The 14105-nt window shown below is 31.7% G+C and overlaps 1 long non-coding RNA gene across 2 annotated transcripts in view; it reads right to left on the bottom strand.

The window, feature by feature from the left end:
* LOC116668681 overlaps window positions 1-14105 on the bottom strand; it is a 66895-nt gene that overhangs the window by 40027 nt on the left and 12763 nt on the right. The gene's annotated exons all lie outside the window — the stretch shown is intronic.

The following is a 14105-nucleotide window of genomic DNA, read 5'->3' on the forward strand; positions in this document are numbered from 1 at the left end:
ATGCAGGCTTTTGTCATTGCATTCTTTTATTTAATCATATTCACTTAAATCTCCTCCATATCTTTTCATGGCTTGATAGCTCATTTCTTTTTACCACTGAATAACAGTACATTGTACAAATGTAGCATAGTTGACATATTCATTCACCTACTGAAGGACATCTAGTTTCTTCCAAGTTCTAGCAACTATGAATTAAACTGCTATATAAATACATGTTCAGGTTTTTATATAGACAAGTTTTCAACTCATTTGGATAATACCAAAAAGCATAATTTCTGGATTGTATGGTAAGACTATGAGAGATGTTGCTGCTCCACATCTTCACCAGCATTTGCTGTTATTACTGTTTTGGATTTTAGCCATTCTAACATTGTTGTCTATTTTAAATTATGTTCCTTTTCACATGTCTTGCTATTGTGTTCCTGTTATTTTGGTTTGTTCTTCATAAAAATATGGAGGGATAACTTGGGAGTTTGGAATCTGCAGATATTAACTATTATATATAAAATAGATAAACAACAAGGTCCTACTGTCTAGGACAGGGAACTATATTCAATACCTTGTAATAACCTACGATAAAAAAATATAACTGAATCACTATGCTGTACACCAAAAATTAACAGAACAGTGGAAACCAATGATACTTCAATTAAAAAGACAATTATTAAATAAAAAAGAATATCTAATCATAAAAACATATGACAAAAGGCCCATTTTTATAAACATATCAAAATATTATAGTGATCTTCCCAAGAAATTTACCACTGATTATTTTGTTTGGATGGTCTTAATATCCTTATTGCTTTTTTCTCTGAAGAGAGCAATAATTGTGGTTTCCTTCCTTTACACTGTGTTCAATTAGATGACCATTTTTATTGAAAATACTCTTCTAATTCTTCTTTGGGGGCTCAGATTTTATTTTCTTGTAGTTAATAATTTCATTTTTAGCATACATCTATTTCTTTACTGTGGCAGACACTGTTGGTTACTTTTCTGTCATCCCCTCTTCACCAACTGATTTCTGATTTTATTAACGGCCAAAGTGACAGCCCCAGGGCAGGATTTCAGCAAGTGACAGCAATCTGTTTCCATTCTGTCTCTGATTGGAGCATTGAATCTTATGCTACTCATTTCTACTTAACCAGAGAGGTAAATTCAATCCGAGATGTCTTATGAAAAGTATTTTGTTTCTTGATAAAAACTGATAGGTGGATAGAAATCCCTTTGGCTGTCTTCTTAATGGGTCTGTGAAGGTATAATCACTGGAGTTATGGCAGCTACCTTTTGACTATGAAGAAAGAAGTAACATGTTGAAAATGCAGATGGAAAGATGGTTTCTTTATATTTTTGACTGTGGAATCACTCACAGTACTATCTATTTCCAGACTCTTTGTTTAGTGAGATAATTATCTCAGTATTGAAGACAGAATGATGTGGTATTCTGTTACTTGCAGCCAAATGGATCCTACCTGAAACTGTTATGTAAATGGAAGACTTAATGTAAATGGCTATGCCCACATCCTTGAAACATTACCAACATTATTTACATCATCAAAATGTCAGCTGGCTTTATTTCAGTCCAACTTAATTGTACAAGGTATTGTTTAATTACACATTTTGTTTCCTCAAAAAACTTTGAACAGAAAAAAAGCAAGATATTCATTGTATTACATGTCATCTGTTAAACTGTATCCCCCAAGTCTAGAAAATACAAACACAAAAGTTCATAAGAGTTTTGAGTAGAATTTCAATTACCTGTTAGTTTTTTGTTTTTCTTCTTCATCTTACAATAGTTATTTTACTTTGGTCTTAGGGTAGAACCAAATGGGTTACACAGTCCCTTCTTGATGATAAGAGAAATCTCTCCCCTCAAAATACCTCTCACACCAAACAAGCATTTTATTAATAAAATTTTTTGAGATTTGTGATCAGAGAAGATGGATTCATCTTGACAAACACTCATTTTCTTCCATTTGCATTTAGGAAAAAATCCAAAGTTATTGTCAGTGGGGACAATGCTGCTAACTATCTCTCTAGCTATATCTTTATAAAGCTTCCCATGGAGACAGTTGCTGAAATTTTCCAAAATGTTTTGAAACACAGATCCCCCAGGACTTTGCAAACACAGGACCTAGAACTGTCTTCTCCTAGAGGGAGTCACTTCTCACCATTTACTTTCACTGTAAATATTAACAACTCAGAAAGGCTGTTCCTGTTCACCCTGTTGAAGGTTCTGCTTTCCTTATTCTCAAAACAACATGACTTTAGTTGATTATTTCATATCACTTTTCTCAACCTGAGTATATATTGTAATCTATATTTCTACTTAATTATTGCCAACTCTTTTCTCCCTCCACCAACACAAAATATGACACGAGAGTATCTTTTAAATTTCACTCTTGTTCATCATAATGTCTGACAACTTATTTTGAAAATACTTTTATAAATAAACAGATTAATAATGATTCATAATCATAGTAAATAAATGAAAATGATTTTTAGACACTCTTTCCTTTTTCATTCACTTTCAGTTACTTAAGCTTCAACCCATTCAATAAGCTGGTTCAACTTGCACTTCTCTCTCAGAACTACACCTTCTCTAAATTCCTTTGTATTTCTTCTTGTTATTCTGCTAAGGCATTTAATTATGACTCGAGTATTTTCTTCCATCTGTGGTCTTGACATTGTAACTTTTATCCTCCAAAAGGCTTATTTCCTGATTTTCATAAAGAAAAACAATCTCTTCCTTAGAAGCTTTCTGGTATCAGTTGTTAAATTAATATTTTTCTGCCATATCAGATTAGATAGATAACCAATGTCCTTCTGGTAATGTTTATCCAGAAATAAAGAGCTTATTTTTCATTAATTTTATTGAATTATCATTGAATTATTGTGTAATGTTCTAAATTTTTTAAAGTTCAGTATCCTAAACTTTAGCATTATCATATTCCTAATATTTCTAATAAATATTGTATAATACTGATTAACTTTTCCTGGAAAAATCTGTTCATTCATCTTTAATAGCTATTAAATTAAGAAACAAAATCAGTTTATCAGTTTCTACTTCTCTGATAGTTCATAAAAATTATTGAGCATAATTAAATTAAAGAAATATGACAAATACAAAAAAAATTATAAAAACTTCAGATTATCTTTATCACCTAGAAAAAAAGTATGGTGAACTTTTTTTCATAGTCATATATCTTCTTGTCTGTATAAATCTACCATGTATATGGATACACACAATCACAACATGATACATACATTTAACCTAATTTTATATTACTCCTTTTCCCTAATATTATGTTCCAAGTATTCAGACTAATTTGGGAACTTATTTGAAATGCCTGTATGATTAATTGCCTGATATTGCTATTAAACCAATTTACATTCAGCTATCATTTCCATTGAAATATTTAAATATGATTTTTTAAAAAGTTATACATTTCTTAGAGCTACAAATTTCTCATTTGTGAAACAGATAAAATGTCTAAATTCAGGAACACTATAGAGATAAAATGAGATACATATAATATATGTATGTTATATATTACATATATAATATATAGATACTGTATCAGTATATGTTAGCTATAACTTTCAAATTTTCCTATTGTTGGTCACACAGTAGCTAGCCAACATATTTCAGAATAAATTTTATTCCATTACTGGTATGAATTTTAAACTTATTAAATCACTTATATATCTTGAGATATTTACCTTTTTCTGATTATAACATATATAGAAAGTTTAGAAACTATTTCTATTAATACACAGTAAAATAGATCCATATATACATGCAGAATGGGACAGAAGTCTTTTTCTTATTCTCCAATACAGTATCAGTCTTATTTATAATAAAGCACATTTACATAATGCTCTCCTTTTAGTGAAAGGAGAATATCCAAAGAAAATACGTTTAGAATTCATGTACTTGAAAGCTTTTCTTGGAGCCACTTGCAATTTCTTGAGAAATAAGATAAATACTACATATTGAACAAAAGATTAATATTGTAGAGCTATGCTTCTTTCAGATAAGTGTTTATCAATGCAGCAAGCTATCTTGCCTCCTGCCCTCTCCCTTCCCATCATATTCTGCACAGGTTTGGAAATATGCAAGGATTTCTTGAAAGTCCCAGTTATTGAGGTTGGAGTGGGCATTTCGCTTTAAGCAGGCAGAATTGGTAAACATTCTGAAGCACACATGACATTCTACATAAGAGGAGTTATCCTTTCTAAACTGTCAAAACTAACCCCATGTGAAACACCAGTAGGCTGATACACAATATGCAAGTGGAATTAAAATTAAGATTTCTGAATTTGAAATATCAAATGACACCAAACCCTGAAAAAACAACTGTATCAGAATCCTCTCCCTTTAGTTAAAACAAAATTTCTCTAAAAATACATTAAATTTGTTGTCTTGGATTTTCTTTTTATGTCGTTTTGTCTAATGTTACCACATAGCATTCTCAAGACATGAAAAATTTATTTAATCCTTTCCAGTATTTTTTACTTCTTTTTTATGTTTCACATGTTTTTGTTTTAGCCAGAAACTCCAAATAAAAATGCTAAATAAAACAGGTTATAGTGGTCATCATTTTTTGTTACTTCTGATAATAGTTGGGAAAACTGGAAACTATAAACAAAATTTTTACATTTTTTGCCATTCTAATTGTTTGAGACTTTATCTTTCAGTCTTTTAAAATTGTTAGCAGTCATTCTGACATCTTGTTTCATAGTTTTTAAATTGTTTTGTCTGTAATCATTAAAATAGTATATCACCGATGTTAAATCCCTGTTTTGTAAAAATTCAAATGATAGGTATGACTATAGAGATACTACGTTACAGGCGTTTAAGAATGAATCATGTGTCTCTTTAAGATTTAACAGGGCATATAAGCTTATTCCTTCAATTATGACCAAGTACCATGATAAATATTACTATTTTATTTCTTTTATTTTTCATTTTAAAAATCTTTATTCAGTAGAATTTTGGCTGGCAGATTTGTTAGTCATCTAATCCCTTAATTAAAAAAAAATCACTGCTGTTCTTCATAGATCTTTTCCCTCTTTTGTTGTGTTACAGCTGCTTTTTTATGTTCTCTGGTGATTTGTTGGTCTGTGTACTCAAATCCATATAGCCTTTCTCAAACTATTTCAAGTTTGTCATCCAATTCCATCTGGTCAATCTAATCAAGTTGACCATTTGCCATCTGCTTGATCTGCCCATGCTTTGTTTAACACAACTGAAAAAAGACAAGGACTCCCACCAGGGATCCCTCTGACCTCAGCTACCATACAAGCTGTACTAGGCAGTCCAAATGGGCACATTCGAGGAGCACTTTCTTTCACTGGCCTCAAGACTGCTTTCAACTTCAGGGTAATGATATTTCTCCATAAACCTCAATTTTTCATCCTTGTATTTATCATTGTTGTTTAAACTTGGATGGTTTAAACAACCCATACAGCTTTATTACCTAACCTCTCTAAACATCAGGCCAAAGGGGGAAAAAACTACAGATGCTTCCTAATGTAATTTGGGGGAATATTAAATAAAGTGCTGTGCCTGGTAAGTCAAGAGTGCTCAGTAAATGTTAGCAATTATTATTATGTAATTATCATAACCACCAAACCTTCCTGAAATGATTTTACTCTTATTAAATGACTATTAGTATTGGAAAATCCTTCACTATCAAAATATTATTAAAACATTAATATTAGAAATTATAAGTAAATGTATTATAGACTACATTCTAGTCACTTAAAGTTAAACTTGTAAATTAAATATTCCATTTATTACACATGAAAATCAAAACCAAAGAAGTTAAGTGATGAAAAGGATTTAAGATTTTCTTCCTTTTAACACCCTCGTTTATCGATGAAGCTAGAAAGAGTGTGATTTGTCCAAGGACCTTCCATTAAAGCCTCATTGAAACAGTTAATATTAAAGGAAAATAAACCTAGTATGTTAAAATAAATTTCTATGTTTAATCATTTATTATGAGAGTATCAAAAACTATAGAATATCAAATAGTTCCTTATTTCAATTATCATTTCTAATATTATTTTAGTGTACATTTAAAAATTGTGATTTCAACTCAGGTTTCAACATTATTGGCTTATTACTTTTATCTATATCTTTAAAAGAGTGCCTAATATGAGCTATGATTATGCTAAGTATTTTATAAGTAACATAAACTTAAGCCTCGTATAACCCTAGCAAATAGGGATGACTGTTACTCCCATTTTATAGGAGGGAATTGACAAGATTAATTCGCTCTTTCAAACATGAATCCCACTTTCTTGTATGTTGAATTTGCTCATATCTTACAATTTCCTAATCGGACTATATTTATCTGGTTGATCAAGCTTCCTACTTTCAAGAGTGATTTGGTACAATGAGATAAAATCAGGTACATGAGTTAAAACAAATTTACTATCATTTATCTTATAGGTCTTCCAAAATGACCAAATAAATATATATGTGCAAGGTTTTTCATTAAATGATTCTTTGCCAAGTTCCACATGTCTTTTATTATCAGGCAACATAGTAAAAGAAACCCCATACACATTTAACACGCAAATAAATTCAAGAATTAGTGGGCTAAAGTACATTAAATAGTCATTTGGTGATGCTCTGATTTCTTGACATAATATGGGTATTACAGTGTGTGCAAACATATTATAAACCTTTCATCCAATTTCCTGCTAAACTTTGAAGTATTTAAAACTGCCTAATAGCATAGTTGTGGTATGGCTCACATATGTTTCTCAATCAAACTTTGATTTCTCTTTCTCAAAATTTTTAGTATTCTTTTCTATTGATTTCCTTTACCAGAAAATGTTTGCTCAGCTTTTGGAAGAAAGAAGAGATTAAGATTGCTGATTCACTGATTACCATTTTATTGCCGGATTCTTGAAATATGTTCCTTCTTGTCATATACATCCCGTATCATAGCTTCTGTGAAATACCTAAAATTTAGTTTTTTCAATTCAAAAAAAGAATTGTAAGCTTTCTGTGAAAGTAAAGTTATCTATTTGATGCTTTCATGGAAAATAATGTTTAAATTCTATTTAATCTGCAAGGTCAACTCTAGATCCAACATTTTTATTACAGAATGTTAGGATTCAGAGTGTCTATATCTAGAGGCTTTTATTTAACTATTGATTTTATGTTTATCTCCTTCTATCTTATTTAGACTGATGATGCAGAAGTAATAGGAGTAGCTACAAAAAGAAAATTCAGTAAAATTTTTGGAAATAGGTGCAATGGAAAAGCACTGTTACCATCTGATAAATGAGTCACATTAGAGTAAATGCAGAACTAAGACACTCAGGCAGGGGTGAAAGCAGCCAGAAACCATTTCCTTCCTGGGAAGGGCTTACCATTTTCCTTAATGAATTTAGCTTATTTAGATCTTTTTGTGTCTTCAGCTATATGATAAAACCTGATTTGCTAAATTATCCAAGTTTTTCTCATTTTAGAATGGAACAATGGTATTTCCAAATTCATTCTTTACTAATACAAACACCTGCAAACCTCAAGGCCCTGTGCTAGATGTTTAAACTATAAATATAAAGATGTGTTTCTTGGTCCTCTTTAGAAGGTTTGTAGGCTACACACATATTTGTATTCAATATAAGGACCATAGCAGAGATTCTCACATAACAGATACATAGCAGGTGAGAGGGAATTCAGTTGTAACCCAGAAAAAGAAGAAATAGCTTTTCAGAGGAAATAATGAGCAAGGTGAGCATTGAACAGGATTTTTACAGTTCCTCACTGAGGGCTGATGCTGGTAAAGAAGGTTTTCCATTCTATAAATATACAACACTGTGTTTATCTATTCACTCACTGATGGATACTTGAATTACTTCTAGTTTTTGGCAATAATAAATAAAGTTCTTACGACCATATATGTATAAGTCATTGTATAAACACATGCTTTCATTTCTCTTGGATAAGTGCACAGAAGTGCACCTAATCAAATAGGCCATGTATGTTTAACTTTATAAGAAACTGCTAAACCGTGGTACAAAATTGTTGGACCATTTTATGTTTCCACTAAACATAAAGTGTTAAGAGTTCCAGTTAATGTATAAGAATTCCAGTTGCTCCATATGCTTGTCGATGCTTGATATGGTCAGTCTTTTTGCTTTTAGTTCTTCTAATTGATATACAGTAGTATGTTGTGGTTTTAATTTGCATTTCTCTAATGATTAATGATACTGGGTACCTTTTCACACGTTTATTTCATATTTTTATTTATTATCTGTATATATTCTTTGATGAAACATCTATTTAAATAGTTTACCTTTTTTTGAATTGGATTATTGATTTTCCTATTATTGAATATTTTTGTATATTCTGGATGCAAGTATTTTACTAGATATATTACTTGCAAATATTTTTATACAGGCCATATCTTAAATTTTTTCTTAGTAGTGTATTTAGAAGAATAGACATTTTTAATTTTTATGAGGTAAATTTAACATTTGTTTTCTTTGATAGATTGTAGTTATGTGTGGCATCTAAGAAATTGTTGCCTAACTTGAGGTCACAAAGATTTTCTCCTAGCTTTTCTTCTAAAAGTTCTATAATTTCAGATTTTATATTTGTGTCTATGATTCATTTTGGCTTAACACTTTAAAATGACGTGAAGTATGGGAACAAGATTTTAAATATATATCTAATTTTCTAACACAATTTATGAAAATTCTATATTTTCTCCCTTGAGAGGCCTTTACTCCTTGGTCAAAAGCAGTTGTTCATGTAGGTCAGGGTGCTTTTCCCAAGCCTTCATTCTGCTCATTTGATTCATTTGTCTATCTTCAACTGAAACTTAAAATCAAGTTTGTTAGTTCTCCAGCTTCATCTTTTCTTTTTAAGATTGTTTTGGCTCTTCTAGATCCTTTGGATTTCCATATGAGTTTTAAAATCAGCTTATCAATTTCTGAAAAATATTAGTTGGAACATTGATATGGATTGTGTTCCAACTGTGAATAAATGTGAGGAGTATTGACATTTTAACAATACTGATTTTTTTGAGCCATTGACTTTGGGTGTTTTCCATTTACTTAGAACTCCTTAAATTTCTCTCATCAATATTTTGTGCTTTTCGTACCTTTTGTCAAATTTATCCTTAACTATTAAGTATTGTTGTATTTTAATGCTATGGTAAATATTATTTTTATCTCAATTTTCAATTTTTCACTGATAGTGTATAAAATGCAATTGATTTTTGTATATTACTCTCTTATTCTGCAATCTTGCTGAAGTCATTTATTAGTTCTAGGAGTTCTTTTTATAGATAATAGATTTTCTATATAGATGATTGTTCTATCTGTAAATAAAGACAATTATCTTTTTTTCCATTCTGGATGCCTCCTTCAACTCTATCTTTTAGTTTGTTAATTTAGTGAATTGTATTGCATTCCTTCTCAAATGTTAAACTAAATTGGCCTCTGTGGGATAAACCACACTAGATCATGGAGAGTATTTAGAAAGATAGATAGGTAGGTAGGTAGGTAGGTAGATAGACAGATAGATAGATAGATAGAGATATATGCAATTTGCTAAAACTTTGTTTAGAATTTTTGCATGTGGATTCCTTAGAGATATTTGTACTGTTCCTTTTTGTAGTATATTTGTCTTGTTTTGATATTAGAGTAATGCCATCCTAATAAAATGAGGTGAGAACTATTCACTCTGTTCCAATTTTTAAAGAGTTTTATTGAATATTAGTATTATTTATTGCTTGAATATTTTGTTCACCCTACCTATCATCTGAATCAGGAGTATTCCTTAGGATAAGTATTTTAATTTCTTTAGTATTCTCTTTCATTCCTGATACATGTAACTTTGTCTTTCTTTTTTTCCCTGATTTATCTGGCTAGAGGTTTGTCAATTTCATTGATTTTTTTTTCTCAAGGAATCAGCTCTTGGTTTCATTAATTTCTCTGTTTTCTTACTTATTGATTTCTACTCAGATCTTTATACTTTTCTTTCTTCTCCTCTGAATTTTGTATTTCCTCCTTTTCTAGATTCTTATGGTGGTTCTTGAGGTGAATGATTTGACAAAATGTTTCTGCTTTTCCAATACAGGCATTTAGCACTATAAATTAATTATCCCCTAAGTGTTTTTTCAACAGCATCCTATGTATTTTGAAACATTGTGTTTTCATTTTCACTCAGTTAAAATACTTCAGAATTTATTTTTATTTATCCTTTGAACTATGGGTTATTTCAAAGTACATTATTTGACTGCCTAATATTTTATGATTTTTATAGAGATATATAATTATTTTAACTCAATTCCATTGTGATCAGAGAAGATATTGTTAAATTAATTGATGTTTGTTTTATGATGTATGTTTTATGTTTAAGATCTATTTCAATAAATATCCCACACACACCTGAAAAGTATGTGAATTTTAATTTTGTTAGGTATATAGCACTATACATATTACTGCAGTAAAGTTAATCAATATTCTCTTATTGATTAATGTGTACTTGTCCTATCAATTATTATTAGAATTTTATCAAAATCTCAAATTGTAATTGTGTTGTTGTCTATTTCTGAATGAAGTTCTTCTAGTTGCAGCTTCATGTGTTTTGGAGCTCAGTTAATAAATGCGTAAACATTTATGATAGCTATGTCCTCTTGATAAATTGACTGCTTCACTATTATGATAATACACTTTTTATTCTGAAATATACCTTGTCTGACATTACTATACCTAATCTAGCTCTCCTTTGATTAGTGCTAGCATGATAAAATTTTTTACTGTTTACTTTTTAACTAATTTGTATCTTCATTCAAGGAACATTTCTTTTAGATAGCAAATAGTTGGCTCTTGCTTTTTTATATTCAATCTGGTAAGTTTTGCCTCTAGTTGGGTTTTACCAGACTGGAAAATAACTTGGCAGTATTAGTTAACTTATGTTTGAAATGTACAACTCAGAAATCACAGAGGAATTCTCACTAATTTCACAGACGGGCCAAGAGTGAGATTTTTACTGCAACACTGCCTGGTAGTAAGGAGTAAGGGCAATCTAGGGGCCCATTATTGGGTAATGCATTAGTATGGGAGGACACAACCTATGAAATACTCTGAACTGTTCAGAAGCCAAAAAAGCTATCGTATGATAAGAAATATGGCTGAATCTTTAAGCAATGCTGAGTAAAAAGTATCACAGAAGAATATCTGTATCAGAATTCCAGTTATGTGTGTATTCGAAATGCACAACAACCCACATATTTTAAAAGAATTCATAAAAACTCAAGGATACATATTAAACACTTAAGATAGAGGGGAATATAAGTGAGAGAAAATAAACAGATGCATAAAGAATGTGCTACTTAAAGTGAAATTAAATGGCCCTTTACTCCTAGGATCCAGAAATTTTTAAAAAATGAATTAAAATTTAGAGTGAAAACCAAAATTGAATGGATTCAAGTATGACAAATAAACCTTCTTTGAACCAGGTATTTATAAGACAGGAGGGGTACTTGTGACGTTATTGATTGTTTATTGCCCTCTAGAGTATGCTTATATTTATTTGCATGGAAATCAACTCAGTAACAATAAAGAAATATATTTAAGTGTCATATGTTTCTGTTAATTCATGCATGCCACTGCAATTATCAGGAAATGCTAAGCAGAGATCAGACAATTACTGATCCTAATCAAAATAACAGAGTCAGACTTGACAATAAACTGGAGTTAGATTATGAGCTTGGATTTTAGTCATGTCTAGACTGTTCCTAAAATAGCCTTTCTTAATCATCCATACGCTATACCTCTGAAAAGAAATAAAAGGATGGTAGTAAAACTAAGACTCAAATGCAGCATGTTCCCTGAATTTGAATCAGTCTTCTATTCGCCATGTATTTGATGGATCTAAACTTTAAAAACCAACCATTTACACAATGTTTAATGTCAAATATATTTCAATTAAAACAACCACCACCAAGGCCTTGTCTAAATTGCAGGACACCTTGGGCTGCTGCTTAAATGGTACAGCTTGTAGGGGGCACTGTTCAGCTCTCTGTTTCATAGATGTGAATACTTACCATGACAGCTTTTGGTAAATGGTAGCAAATTATCCAGAGAATGAGGGGACTTACTCTAATTCTTGCATATGTGACATTTAGGTCAGCTGACTTCCTGAAAGCAGTACCACCCATTTAAATGAGGTATTGAGATTATTTTCCCCCATACGTACTGTCTTCCTCAATTCACCTTACCTTCCTCTATTACTTTCATCTTGAAAAGCAGAAAGACTTTTTACTGTCTCTCTTGGACAATCTGGCACCTAGCTGAGTAGATGTATCCATTTCTATTCTTTAAAGTCAGGCTCTACTCCATCACAGTTGGTCTTCACACAGCAGAATATCAAGTGTGGAAGTCTCACATATAACCAAATGTAAACAACTGAAACTATCAAATTTACCCATACCCTAAACCAAAGAAATAAACAGATAAATAAACTATCTAAGTGTTAGTATGTTTAGTATGTAGTTTATGTTGAATTTTATGAATTTTATATGTACTTGCCCCAAGACTGCCAACACAGTGTCCTGGTGTGAGTGGATATGTGTGAGTGTGTGTATAATATATTATTATATCCAAAATGCTCTGAGTCGTCCCACTGGTTTTGCCAAAACACTCATTATCCACTTTTCTTTTATTCTAGAGGAGCATTTAGGTTTAATTTGAAAGTAATTGTGTCTGGGATCCCAAAGACCACTGTCAGGTTGAATGATTCTCTAGAAGAACTCATAGAACTCAGAAAAGCTATTACATTTACGGTTATGGTTTATTGCAGTGAAAGGATATGGATTAAAATCAGGAAAGGAAAAAGATGCTTATGGCGGGTCCAGAAGTCATGTGGCACGGGCTTCCAGTCATGCCTTCTCAATGGAGTTGCAGGGATAGGACTCAATTCTCCCAGCAACGATGTGTCACAACATGTGATATGTTGTCAACCAGGGAAAACCACTTGTGCCTTGACTTCAGGGTTTTTATTGGAAGTCAGCTATTTACGTATGTGGCTCTCAGATGACTAACCTCATCCACTCAGAAGCAAAAGTGATACACCGATATAGCATGATCCAAAGACCCAGGAATGAATACAAACAAAACAAAACTTAAAACTACTAATGTTTACTAAAATTGAACATATACTTAGGAGGATAAGAAGAGCTGCAATTAATCTCACCCTATCCAAACTGACTCTTGGTACTTCTATTGCCTTAATAACTTTGGAAGAAAATTTCCAGCAGGAAACTTTCAGAAGAATGGACACTTGAAAGTGTAATTTTTGTTTTTTCACCAACACACTTAGTCTTACAACTTACTCTATTCAATGATCTACACAGCATCCTCTTCTCACTGAGTGCACACTCTGGGAGCTGCAACTGTGTTTTCTGGATCCACTCTCATTCCCTGGCACTCCTCCATCAGCAATTTGGATGCAATGGTGTAGTGTACTTGGCTTATTTTGCTGATTATTGCACCACAGGTCAACAACTCTGGGTGATAGTGCACAAAAACATAACCCTTCCATTATGCCCATGGAATTTAGTGAGCCACATAAAAGTGCAGGTAGACCATTAACAGAAAGAAGCCATTATCATTCATAGTTGATCTTGAGCACTTAGATGCCAAGTTGTGGTGCATAACACTGCCTTCCTCTGCTCTTGCTTCCTTTCAGTCTATACACACTCTCCTTTAAGGGGGTTCCTAGAATCTCCAGATTTCTTATACTCTTCCTCGTTTCTTTCACCTCTCTGGCTTCTGCACAGAATCCCAGCTTCATCCTGCTTATGACTAGTTTAGTTGATGGCCTTGAACTAGGTTTGCCCCTTATTCTTAAACCAAAGATATCAGGTGATTCCTTATGGCCTAGATTAGAGACACATTTAACTTTTTTTCCCCTATGATCACTGTAAAGGGCCTTAACATTCAAGAAACACCAAGGAAAGAAAATTCTCTGCAGCTAATATTGAATTCTGCTTTGCACTCATGTCATATCTTTTATGTATTTTTATGCTAAAAACAATTCCAGAGTCTATAAGAAGAAGGAACAAATGAAG

Source organism: Camelus ferus, chromosome 14 (assembly GCF_009834535.1).
Source record: "Camelus ferus isolate YT-003-E chromosome 14, BCGSAC_Cfer_1.0, whole genome shotgun sequence".
Taxonomy (NCBI): domain Eukaryota; kingdom Metazoa; phylum Chordata; class Mammalia; order Artiodactyla; family Camelidae; genus Camelus; species Camelus ferus.